We start from the raw sequence: 13,165 nt of genomic DNA, 5'->3' as shown, positions 1-13,165 counted from the left end.
TTATGCTCTGTTCTTCTTCGTCCCGGGAGCAGGCGCTGCAGCCTCATCCCTGGGGGCATGGTCCTGTGGAGGAAGCAGGACATCATATGAGAATGGGCCTCAGATGGGCCAAAAACTATGGAAGGACCCCTTTGTTCCCTCTGCCCCGGTACCTGAGGGTCGTCACATCTCTCCAGGGATTTGACCAGAAGAAAGTATATATGTTGGGGAAAGGCTCCCTCCCTGCAAAGAAAACGGAGACATCAGCAGGCTCCTAGCTCCCAGCCAGCTAGCACAGTCTGAAGGGTGGGGGATCTGGGAAGGGGGCATTTCCTCCTACCTGATCTTATTAGCTGCCCCAACCTGTACTCCTCCCTACGGGCGTCTGGGCTCCATCCCGACCGGCCTGACACAGAGGCAGCAGCCCAAGTCTCCCCTGGCTCTGGAATAACTCGGGAGGTGCTTTTGATGGGTGGAAACCTTGGCTGCTGCTTCTGTGCCAAGTAGGGCCAGGAAGGAGCCATGCCCGCACGGAGAACGGACGGAGGGTGAGGCAGCCGAGGGTCAGGGGCTGGGAACCGCCATGATGGTCTCTTGTTAATAATCCTGGCGCTGGAGCCTCATCCCTGGAGGTGTGGCCCTGGGGAGGAAGCAGGACGTCATATGAGAATGGGCCTCAGATGGGCCAAAAACAATGGAAGGACCCCTTTGTTCCCTCTGCCCCAGTACCTGAGAGTCGTCACGTCTCTCCAGGGATTTGACCAGAACAAAGTCTATGTTGGGGAAAGGCTCCCTCCCTGCAAAAAAACGGAGACATCAGCAGGCTCCTAGCTCCCAGCCACGCTAGCACAGTCTGAAGGGTGGGGGATCCGGGAAGGGGGTATTTCCTCCTACCTGATCTTATAAGCTGCCCCACCCTGAACTCCTCCGTTCGGGTGTCTGGGCTCCGTCCTGACCGGCCTAGAACAGAAGCAGCAGCCAAATTCTCCCCCGGCTCTGGAATAAGTGTTTTTGATGGGTGGAAACCTTGGCTGCTGCTTCTGCGCCAAACAGGGCCGGGAAGGAGCCATGCCCACATGGAGAAGGGGCAGTGGGGAAGAGGTGCGAGGGACGTCAGCCGGGAACCGCAGGGATGTTGTTCGGTTCTTCATCCCGGGTGCCGGATCTGGAGCCTCATCCCTGGAGCCTGGCCCTGTGGAGGAAGCAGGATACAGTATGGGCTCTCATGTGAATGGGCTCTCACTGTCTGCAGATTCCCCAATTATTGCATCGCCACACCATGCTGCTGGGCAAACTCGCAGAACATGAAATTGCTGGTGGCTCCTGAGGTTTTAATGCTCACAATTGTACTCTGCGTCCATCTGGGAACTGTAGCGTCACACGCGAACTGAGACCAGGAATAGCCAGTGGTAGTGGAGGCCCTGTGTTGTCCCAGAGGATACATATGGGAAATGCCAGGGAACCCAGAAGTCTAAATTGACAAATCCTGACTTCTGTCTTTCAGCAGGACTCAGGGACCACCCTGGATCCTCAGCCTTTCGCTGTTGCCTCCTTGCCTCAAATTAAAGAGTTTAAGGAACCTCTTTTTAAAGGGTCACACGCAGTGATGGTGCAGAGAAATAATGCAAAATAAATCTCACTACGTTTCTGCCCCGTGTAAGCTAAAGCCTGCTAGAGACCTTTCCCTTGAAATGATAGACTGTGTCGTCCCCCCACCTTTGGGGCTCATCCCCACTTCCCCTTGGGTCATGTGCCCAGCAATCTCAGGTGTGTTAACAGATTTGCTCTTTGCTAGACCGGCGAGCCTAGTTTGCAAAAGTCAGCCCAGGAATTCCTTGTCTGGCACAGTTGTGCAGCCTGTACTTTCATTGATATCCCAATTAATCAAAAATCTACCTTTTGTGTATTTCTGGGGTTTGGGAGGGGGGGTGTCTCCGGCAAATGTATAACACTTTTTTGCCTGCACAGTTTTTAATGCCACTATTGATGTGAACTGATGCATGATTTATAAAGTAAATAAAGCTTATTTTTAAAGTTCCCATGTTCATGCCTGATTCTTTCTTAAGTGGGGAAAAGGGAGGGGAGGCAGCTAGCTTCATGGCTGGACTTGCTCAAAATAAGGTTTTGCAGCCTGATTCCTATCCTTTTAAGTTTCTGTCAAGGATGGGATTTTAAAATTCTGTTTTTTAAGGTGCAGCTGGCAACCCTTCTTCAGGTATACAGAATCCACACTTTGAATTGTTCTAGCAAACGTACTGGGAGCCACCATACGTCCTTTAGGACCGGTGTTCTGTGGTCCTGCCAGCTGCTCCCAGTCTAGCTGTCGCTACATCTGCTAGCTCCTCTCAGATATGCCTGAGCCAATCTGATCTAAGGGGAATCCCTTCCTGAGCTTGAGCAGGACCAAACCCCATCTCCCAGGCGGCCCCCTTGAAGGCAAGGCACAATCCTGGGACCCTCAACACCCAACGGTTTTCCATTTCCAAGGCACGGGGTCCCTCCCCAAGTCAAAAACCTGGCATCTGAGCTCCTCCTACCTTCCTGGTTCCTCCTCATGACTGAGTTCCTAGGACTCCACGGATCTCTGCTAATGGGAGCTGTTCCCAGAGCCCCTAACAAACTACAGTTCCCAGGATCATGGGGGGGGGGGGAAGACATCTGCTTTTTAGAACAGGGATGAGGAACCTGCAGCTTCCTCACACCCATTTCCTTGGAACCCAGAATGGGATGATGAAGTGCTTGTTCTATCAGGATGATTGCAGGGAGCAGCAGTGCTTTTCTCCAGCCAGAATTCTCCTCAACTCCATTCAAGCATCTTAAAAAGATTAATATTTATTTATTTATTTTGCCCAACTTCCGCCTGCTTTTACCCTTCTGGCCGGGAAAGGAATCTCACCCCCTGGCAACATAGCTAAGATGGCTTGCTGCCTTGTGCCCAGGGAAGGGCTGCAGCGGACACCTCGTGTGTAAAGAGAGGGATGCTGATTGGGAAGCAGTGCAAGAAGAAGCAGGCAGCTTCTGGGATGCTGATTCCTGGACGTCTTGTAGCTGTGTGGATGCAGGAATGGGTGGGCAAAGAAATAAAGCTGCCATTCGGGGATATCTTTATCAGCACCACCTGCAAAGTCACAGCGTGGTGAATAAGACTTGGGAATACCCAGGAATGTTTCTCTGAGTGAACTGGAGGGGAAGCAGAGTAACAGGGTGGGGTGCAGTGGGGAGGGAAAGTGGGCATGATGGAAAAGCTCAAAAGTGATGCAGGACTGCAGGAGGTGTAACGCAGACTTAAGATGAGAATCGTTTTAGGGAATTCAATGTGATATAATATAATATAATATAATATAATATAATATAATATAATATAATATAATATAATATAATATAATATAACAAAAGAACCAATTGGGGCAACATCTAGGGGGAAAGGGTGGTCTCCAGTCCTAATCTGGAGGCTGTCTTCTACTTTGAGGTAGAAGGAGCGATCCAGGGTCTAAATCCCCTTCCTGTGTTTCTGTTTGGGAGGGGCTGTGGCTCAGTGGCAGAGCATCTTCTGGGCACCCAGAAGGGCCTTGATTCAACTCCCTGCTTGGCTTCAGGTGTGGGGATGAGGAGGCCCAGCTTGCAGGTTCGATCCCCATCTGGCACAGCTGCATCTTCCTGCAATGCAGGGGGTTGGACTAGATGACCCTCAAGGCCCCTTCCTGCTCTGTGATTCTTTGAGTCTAAGGATGCAAGAAGCATTGGCACTCCTGCTGTGCTAACGCAACACAGGCACACAGAGAGACAGATTGAAGCTCGGCCACGGAGTGTTCAGTCACCAGAGGTGAATATGCAGGAAAGCGCCTGGCCCTTTGCCTGGCAGAAGACCTCACCCACTGGGCTGCATAGACAGCTGCCTGAGGAGCCAGGTCCCGGGAGCTCCAGACTGCCTTCCTCTGGCCTGGCTGGCAGCAGCTCACCTGGGGATCAGAGATTCCCAAGCCTCACCTGGAGATGCTGAGGACTGACCCTGTGGCCTTCCACGTGCGCTGAGCTATGGCCTAAAAAGGCCCCTGGGTGGGTCCATCTTTGGTATATCTAGGCCAGGCTGGGAGCAACTGCTACCTGCCCCCCTTTGGACAACCATGGCCAGGCAGTTGACAGCTGGGATGAGCAACCCAAGGCCCACCATCTGATTCCATGCATCCCAGAGATGGCACAGAGAGAGAGGCAGAGACTGTCTCTTGTGGGGAGGGGACTCTGCAATCTTGCCGTGCAGCAAACACGGCCCACTTTGCCTTGTCCCATGATCAGCTGCAGCTCTAAATATACCATATTTTCTCGTGGGGACTAGAAATTTGTCTTTTTTATTTTTTATTTAAGAAATGTAACAGCAAGGCAGGCTGTTTCAAAATCCTAATGTGCCTGCCAGGTGGTGGTGCTCCAAAAAACATCCCAAAATGCTACATGCTGCATTTGCATCAAACCCTTATTTTGTCCTTCCCTCTTTGAAGAACTCTTCATAGTCTTGGGATTTCACTTTGGTGGATTTCGACAACAATGTACTCTCAGCACTGGCAAGTACATGCAGAACTGCTGGCATTATTCTACTTTGTGATCTTCATGCACATCTTCATGTGGTGTGGTGGTTAAGAGTGGTAGTCTCGTAATCTGGGGAACCAGGTTCGAGTCTCTGCTCCTCCACATGCAGCTGCTGCTGGGTGACCTTGGGCCAGTCACACTTCTGTGAAGTCTCTCAGCCTCACTCACCTCACAGAGTGTTTGTTGTGGGGGAGGAAGGGAAAGGAGAATGTTAGCCGCTTTGAGACTCCTTAAAGGGAGTGAAAGGTGGGATATCAAATCCAAACTCTTCTTCTTCTTCTTCCTTGAGATCATGCTCTGCAAACTCCGGCCGCAACAGATGCATTACCGATTACAGATTCAGGCTGGCCAAGTCAATTGTGACCCTCATCCCGCTGTTGGGGGTTCATGAGGTGGTGCTTGTGCTGGTTCCTGATGAACATGCAATGGGCTACCTCAACTTCTTCTTTGAGCTATTGCTCAACTCCTTGCGGGGCCTGTGGGTGAGCGTCCTCTACTGCTTTGTCAATAAGGGGGTCCAATCCCAGATACAAAGGAAGTGGCAAAGGCAGGGGAGCAAGATGCAGAACAAAGGGAGGCACAACCACACACCCCAACAGCACCCTCTGGCCTGACCCACGGGGGCCTCATCCCAGCACACTTTGACTCCCCCCCCCCCTCATTTCATTATTCTTAATTCAACTGCCTGACAACCCAGCAGCCTGGGTTGCCAGCTGATGTCACAAAGTGCTGATTTGCATGCAAGCCTTATAGTGGCCAGCAAGAGGGATGCCTGTCAGATGATGGTGAAGGACTTGCCAAGACAAATGTGCCCATCAGCCATCATGAGAAGGAACTGTGAAGGTAGGAGGAGCTCCGAGGCCCAGAGGAGATGAGTGGCATATACATAAAGGAGTAATAATAATAATAATAATAATAATAATAAATTCATAGCAACAGTAGCAGAAAAATCTATGGAGGCAAAAGAGTGTGTTATACATTTGCAGGGGTCACCCCTAAACCCTAGAGATTAAGAAATGGTAAGATTTTGAAGATTTGGAGTATTGAAGGGCAAATTGGAAGTCAGGGGGAAAGTGCAGGCTCAGATTTATTTCCAAGCCAGGGCCTCACCTGGGATAGAGACAGGAACAGGCCCAAAGGGGTTGGTGGTCCATGGGAAAACCTGGGAGAGATGCCTGGGGTTCCAGGGCTGCCCTGCTGTGGGGGAGAAGCCCCTCTGGACAGGACCAGGCTGTCAGATGCCCCCGGCATCTTGCAGAGTGTGGGGGTGGCACCCAGCTTTTTTAACAGTTCTGATATTTACATGATAACCAACGCCAGGCACATGCAGAAGAAGCATGTCTGCAGGGAAAGGGACCTCACACAGAGCCCTCTCTGCCAGTTGTATTTCTAAGGTCTGAATCCCTGTCTCTCAGCAGTGCAGCTCTGCAGACTTAGCTCCTTTTCATGCTGCTGGAGCCCCAAATGGATGGTTTGTGCACACCCTTTGGTTTTAAGGGAAAGGTGTCTAGCGGGCTTCAGTCTGCACGGGGCAGGAGCCCAGTGAGATTTATTTTATATTATATCTTTGCACCATTGCTGCGTGTGACCCTTGATGAGAAGGTTCCTGCCCCAAGGGGTCTTACAATCTTTAATATGACACAGGGAGGGAAGAGAGAAAGGTTGGGGTCCAGGGTGGATCCTGACTTCTCCTGCGAGACATAAGCCAGGGTCTCTGAGTTTAGACTTTGGGATTCCCGGACATTTCCCATCTGTACCCTCTTCCTCTGTTTTTGCAATATGGTAATTGAGGTGATGCTATTACAGTTCCAAAGGGAATGTCAAGAAGGGAGGGAGGGGGGAAGAGAGAGAGTGGAATTCTGGGGGAGAGAGAAGCTTGGAGGAAGCTTGGAAAGGGAGTTCAAATGTTGGGGGGAGGCAATTGAGAGTGTTGAGAGTGGTGGGTTCTAGAAGGGGGGCTCTTGGTGAGGGGCCTGAAGCTGGGTTGGGCTTAGGATCAGTAGGACAGTCGACGTTGCCAGGGGTATGTGGTGAAGAGGGGCTCTGCCAGCTGCCTGGGAACAGAATTCCCTAAATTTAGGTGAGCCATGGAGCCAGGGCTTGGCTTGTAATGCTAATACCCAGAAGCTTCACACCATTTTAATAATAATTCAGTTTAGGATCAGAAGTCCAGTTGCCATTGCCCTCGTTTGATGGTGTCCAAAAACGAACAGACACAGAGAGGGACTGTGAGTCTCCTGTGGAGGCCGGGGAATGTGGCAGTTCCATGCCCAGCGAAGAGGGGCTCTGCCAGCTGCCCAGGAACAGATTAACCTCAATTTAGGAGGGCCACAGAGCCAGGCTTGGCTTGTATTCCTAATGTCCAGATGCCTCACACCACCTTCTCAAAGCACCTGGAAAGCAGCCTTATAGACCTGGGCTATGCCTGATTATTGTCTTCCCAAGAAACTTTAAAATGTAATGCTGGTGGTCAACGAAAGACTCTCTCAAGGCTAATCTAAAGAAATGTAGTACTGTAAACAATCGGAAAATGCTGGCCTGTGAGTGCTCCAGTTGGAGAACAGCCTTTACAAAACGGTGTCGTGGACTTTGAAGACACTCGAACTCAGGACAAAAGGGAAAAACAAGCGAATAGGAAGGCATGCTTTGCAAACCCTCACCGTGATCAACTTCCCAGTTGACTGACTCAGCTGTCAGGAGGTCAGGAGACTGCTACTTCCCCACCATGTCATCCCCTACCTGAGCTGCCCTCCCTCTGAAGTAGGACTCGACTCAGGGAAAATGATCCTAATTCTACTGACTTTTCATTAGTAAGGAAACAGTTATTCAGTGAAAGTGACTGATCATTTATTTCCAATCAAGGGAGCAAGCACTATTCTTTAATAAGGCCTATGACTGAAATCGCTCTGAAATTTGGTTGGATTCCCTACTAATGGCTTTGTTAATATAGCAATTAGCTTACAACATACACTAGAGAAGCATTTCATTTTGGGATGATTTAACGGGCAACTTCAAGACATGCATAAGATACAGCAGTGAATCACTGGGCTCTTGACAGAGAAGTTCCTAAACAGCAAATTGACTCAAAATACTTCACTGGTTAATTATATCTTCATTTAAGGCAGCAGAGGGATGTTGGGAAACATCTTAGAGTTATGACTTTTCCCATTATATAGTTTGACAGTTACAAGAGATGGTTTTTGCACTGATTTACAGTTCCATAATGTATCCCCACCCCACCCCCACGAGCTGATGAAGGACTAAATATGTAGGCTGAGGAGTTGAAAAATGCAAAGCTAAGTACAACCCCCCCCCACTTTTTTTAAAGCAACATGTGTTGTATAAATAAGTAACAAGGTGAAAAATCTGCCTGCAAAACTCAGAGGTCTGAACTGTCTCACACTTATTTAAAAATGCAATAAATGGTGCTTGTTGTTGTTTTTTAACATACAACTCTGGTCAGCAATTACTTCTGTTGGGCGATTTGATTAGAGGAGTTAGAAATGGGATAAGGCCCCAGCCCAACGCAACACACCCTAGAATCCAAATGCATTGCCTAAGATGCTGCTCATTGACATTTGCGTGGACAGGTGGAGTCCTCCCAACCCCAGGTGACCCCTGAGCAGAATAATGACTCAAGACAACGTGCTATGGGATTAAAATTGGCCACAACTTTATTAAGTTTCAGGTGTAGGGAGACCTTGGCTCAGGCATTGGCCATTTATCCTTCCCAGTCGCCAGCCGGGGATCTGGGAGACATCAGGGTTATCCAGAATGTGTGGGGATTGGGCTGGCTCTGGAGAACATATGTTCAAGCAGAGAGCCTGGCCCCGTTTCGTCGCTGTCACAGGGGAGAGCAATGACAACCTCTCGGCGTATGGCCAATGCCTCCCCTCAAGACCCCTTTAACGGGGAACCCTGGGATCACCACCGCAAGGGGGGCGTGGGTCACCACTTCACGCCCCCCCCCCATTTAGGGAAGATAGACTAAAGGATTCCGCCCAAGGCCTGATACTGCCAAAGTTGTGACGTTTTGCTACGGGAAAGACAAACCTGCCAATGCAGGAGAATACCTTTCTGGCCCTTCAACAGCCTGACGTAGCAGCGCCTGCATACCTGTAGAGAAGAGGTTAACCTGCAAAAGAAGGCTTAACTGAGGGAGGGCAGGGTGGGAGAAGCTCTGGAGCCAACTGACGCTTCGTAGGTAAGATTCACCTTCTGTTGTGTGGGCAGGGCGGTCCCGCCCCCTACCAGGCCAATCACCTGGCAATGGCTCCCCAGATGGGATTGGGCGATTGGCGGAGGTGGGTGGAGACCTCCAGGTATCCAGCCTGGGGGGGGGGGGGTGAAGCCAGCTCGAACTACTGGGAGCCACACTGGGATCCGGGGGGGGGGCTGTGTGCGACCACGCAAAAGGCGCCCCCATTTTATTTGGGGAGCGGTCAATCATTCTCGTCTGGGGTTGGTGAGGGTGGAGGGAGTCTGCAGATAGCATCTCGCACCAAGAGCCAGATTGTGCTCAGGAGCCATCACTGCCCTACATGGGCGTAGCCAGGACTTTTGTTAGGGGTGGCAGGCCTTGGGGGGGGCATAACCTCAGTTAGCTATATATTTTTATGTATTTTTATTGATTTAGTGGGGCAGCTGCCCTTCCCTGCTTCTCCTTGGCTACATCTATGCTTCCCTAATGGATGGATTTCTATAGACCATGGGTAGGCAAACTAAGGCCCGGGGGCCGGATCCGGCCCACTCGCCTTCTAAATCTGGCCCGCGGACAGTCTGGGAATCAGCGTGTTTTTACATGAGTGGAATTTGTCCTTTTATTTAAAATGCATCTCTGGGTTATTAGTGGGGCATAGGAATTCGTTACCCCCCCCCAATATAGTTTGGCCCCCCCACAAGGTCTGAGGGACAGTGGACCGGCCCCTTCTGAAAAAGTCTGCTGACCCCTGCTATAGACGCAGAACTCATAATATTACTACGCAGCACAAACATGTTGTCCCCTGGGATCTGGAACTGAATCTTAAACCTCGTGCCTACCGTATTTTTCGCTCTATAACACGCACCAGACCATAACACGCACGTAGTTTTTAGAGGAGAAAAACAAGAAGAAAAATATTCTAAACGAAATAGTGGATATATGATTTTTGTGGTTCATGCTGTGGCCACAGACATGTGATCTGACAGTGAGTTTGGAGTAGCCCAATGCAAAAATCCTGAGGATCCATGTGGATCCATGCTTTGTAACCACAGAGGAGGGAAGGAAGGGGAACCATGGATCCTCTGCTCACGACTGCAGCAGATCCCCCCCGCCACCCGCAGGCATTCACTCCATAACATGCACAGACATTTCCCCTTACTTTCTAGGAGGAAAAAAGTGAGTGTTATGGTGCAAAAAATACGGTATTTCAAAGTTACAAAGGAAACAGAATTTTATGAAGTGAAGGACTCTTGTGGAAGTGCTCCCATGGTTTTCAAGCACTTTTACAGAGAGGTGGCACAAAATGTCACATTGTCCATTCTGTTTGTTTGCCACCCATTTATAGGATGGGTTTCCCCAGCCACTCTGGGTGGCTTCCAACAAATGAAAACGCAGTAAGACATAAAACATTAAAAACTTCCCTATACAGGGCTGCCTTCAGATGTCTTCTACAAGTCTGATAGTTGTTTGTTTCCTTCCACAGGGCGGACGCCACTATCAAGAATACCTTCTGCCTGGAACATAGGAAATGGCCATCTGCTGAGTCCTGAACATTGGTCCATCTAGCCCAATATTGTGGGCAGGTATTTGTTTAGGTTTACCTTTGTGTGCACACCATTTTTTTCTGTGATACAAGGTTTTTGATTTATCAGGCAGTCTCAAAATGTGGATTTTAAAAATGTGTCACCTGCAGGTCATCAGTAAAACAGGTGAATGAGCAATCAGAAGCTAAGCGATGGTCCCGAAGGGCAGAAAGGAAATGGGATTCTCCACTGCGGTATATGCACTGAGACCTCACCCTGGTAGGGAACCACCCCAGCAAGAAAGACACAAGTTACATACACTTTTAGTTGCATACAAGTGGGCTGTGATGCAAATTTATTCAGCTTTAAAATCTCTTTCTGCATCAAAACTAGTTTGTGAAAAAACACATTAACTCAATGGAAGAAATGGGTATGTCTGAACTGGGGCTGGTGTTGTGTGTACAACACTAGAAAAAGAACAGCACATGGAGCACACAGAATGTACACTAAACTGTAGTCTGTACACAGCCTGTCACTGAAAAAGAATAGCAAGAACAAGTGGCTTGTGTTGCCGTTTTCTACAATATACAACACAGGTGTGTGCTGATGCATCTTGAATAGGATTTACCCCCATGTAGGAATTGCAAACTTAGACCGGTCTGGCAAAGCCAGTCATGGCTATTTTCCATTGCTTTATTTTAATGAGACTTGCAACCTGGCACAGCTTCCACTAATTTCCCTGGGGCTTGTGCAGATAACATCCCATTTGACTTTACCATTTGTTCACAAATGCATTTCAGTGCCATATATTTCCTTCTTGGTGAACTCAGCCGCTAAGCACTAGCAGGTGACAGAATGCTGAATGGAAAGGGCAGGGTGGAAAAATGGAGACACGTGCAATGGAGTATTTTGGAAAGGGAATTGGCTGGCTGGCTGGCTGGCTGGCACCCCACACAGAACCGTGTCACGCTGCAACATTTTCTTCGTTCTAATTATTCAGGACCTTAATAGCCTAAAATGTTGGGAGGTTTAAACTGGAGTACACTTTGAGTGTGGATGCCAGCGTTTAGATGTCTGATTATGAAATGCACTGGCATATGGAGTTGATACAAAACTCCCAGTGCCAGCACTTGGGCATTTACATCTTCTGCATCTGCAGCACTAGAAACCCTTATCCGGAAAGAAATGTATCTGTTTCCGTCAGTGTCTGCTGAGAACTCTGTAATACAACATATCTACCACTTCCCTAGTGCTGCCAACCTCTGTCCATATTGTGGTTTACTGCAAGTGCCAGTCAACTGATCAGAAATTAAGGGAAGCCCTGTGAGTTAAAGCTGTGGGAATGTTATGGGAGGCAGGAGAAGATATATTGTTTAATGCTATCCTTCCTAACTTGCATTAACAAGTTCTACCGTATTTTTCACTCCATAAGACACACCCGACCATAAGACGCACCTAGTTTTAGAGGAGGAGAACAAGAAAAAAAAATATTCTCTCCCTCTCTGCTCAGCGCCCCTTCAGCAAAGCGGCAGGAGAAACGAAGCCCCTTCCATTTTTCCTCCCGCTTCGCTGAAGGGGTGCTGCACAGAGAGGGAAAGCTTCGCAGCGCCTCTCCAGCGAAGCGAAGCCTCCGGAGTGCAGCAGGAGCTGCGCTCCAGAGGCTTTGTGTTACTTTCGCTGAAGCCATGGAGCCTGCATTTGCTCCATAAGACGCACACACACTTCCCCTTACTTTTTAGAAGGGGGGGAGTGCGTCTTATAGAGCAAAAAATACGGTATGTCTTAGCAGAGTTTAAATATTTCCCTTTAAACGCACAGCGGTTTGCTTGTTGCAGGTTCATCTGAACTTCTCTATATAAGATTCCTGGTAAGATCCCTTCTTGTCCCTCTGAAAAAAGAATATACACAGCAATCTTATTAAAGTGAATATAAAAGTAGTTTATTACTCACATTCATTCAGTTCACAGTTAGATCCCTGGAGGCAGACTTAGGTTTACGAAAGTATATATACATGTGGAACTACCCCATAAGGGAGTTAGTCCCAAGTGACTGCAGACAGGCAGTCACTTCTGCTCATACATAGAGAAAAACAAAGTGGAGAAGAGAGGAGCAAAAGAAGATGGTGTGCTCTCTTCCCCAGATTAGGCCACACACCCCTCTAGTCACATGCAGAGGACGTTTGTCCCATGTCAGGAGGAAACAGGAAGTTTTCTCCTGGCTGGTACAAAGCATCTCCTAGCACAGGGGTCAGCAAGGCTTACCGGGCATGGGCCGGATCACTCCCGCACAGATCCTCTATGAGCTGGACCGGCACAGCACAATGCTGGAAATCGCGTCTGCACATGTACGTGGCGCCACAAATTGCTTCTGCACATGCCCAAACACTGAAAATCACACCTGCGCAGAAGCAATTTTTGGAGTTTAGGCATGCGCAGAAACAATTTCCGGCGCCGTGGACATGCACAGACATGATTTCCAGCATCTGGGCATGCACAGAAGTGATTTCCCGAGCCGCGGAAGAGAGTCCCCGCGCTGCGCTGGTTTAGCACAGCATGCAGGGACTTGCCGAGTGGGCGGCTCAGTTTGGGGGGTGGCTCATGGGCCAGTTAAGCGACCCTCATGGGCCACTTCTGGCCCATGGGCCTTAGGTTGCCGACCTCTGTCGTAGCATGTACATTCTAGGAATGCTGTACTTGACTGCTACTGTATGTGGTTCACATCCCACAAAAGCTTCTGTGAAGTCTCTCAGCCCCACTCACCTCACAGAGTGTTTGTTGTGGGGGAGGAAGGGAAAGGAGATTGTTAGCCGCTTTGAGACTCCTTTGTATAGTGATAAAGCAGGATATCAAATCCAAACTCTTCTAAACCACTGAGCCTCTTG

General features: G+C 49.2%; 1 long non-coding RNA gene across 1 annotated transcript; it reads left to right on the top strand.

Annotated features, from left to right (window-relative positions):
* The first annotated feature begins 1,348 nt into the window (after positions 1 to 1,348).
* Positions 1,349 to 2,016, top strand: LOC310692446. Its single transcript, XR_014518821.1, has 2 exons — positions 1,349 to 1,448; positions 1,514 to 2,016. It is a non-coding gene; the product is annotated as an uncharacterized lncRNA (long non-coding RNA).
* The last annotated feature ends 11,149 nt before the right edge of the window (positions 2,017 to 13,165 follow it).

This window comes from Podarcis liolepis (assembly GCF_965112155.1).
Source record: "Podarcis liolepis genome assembly, chromosome: 13".
Lineage (NCBI taxonomy): Eukaryota > Metazoa > Chordata > Lepidosauria > Squamata > Lacertidae > Podarcis > Podarcis liolepis.
This window is presented reverse-complemented; position numbering and strand designations above follow the sequence as displayed.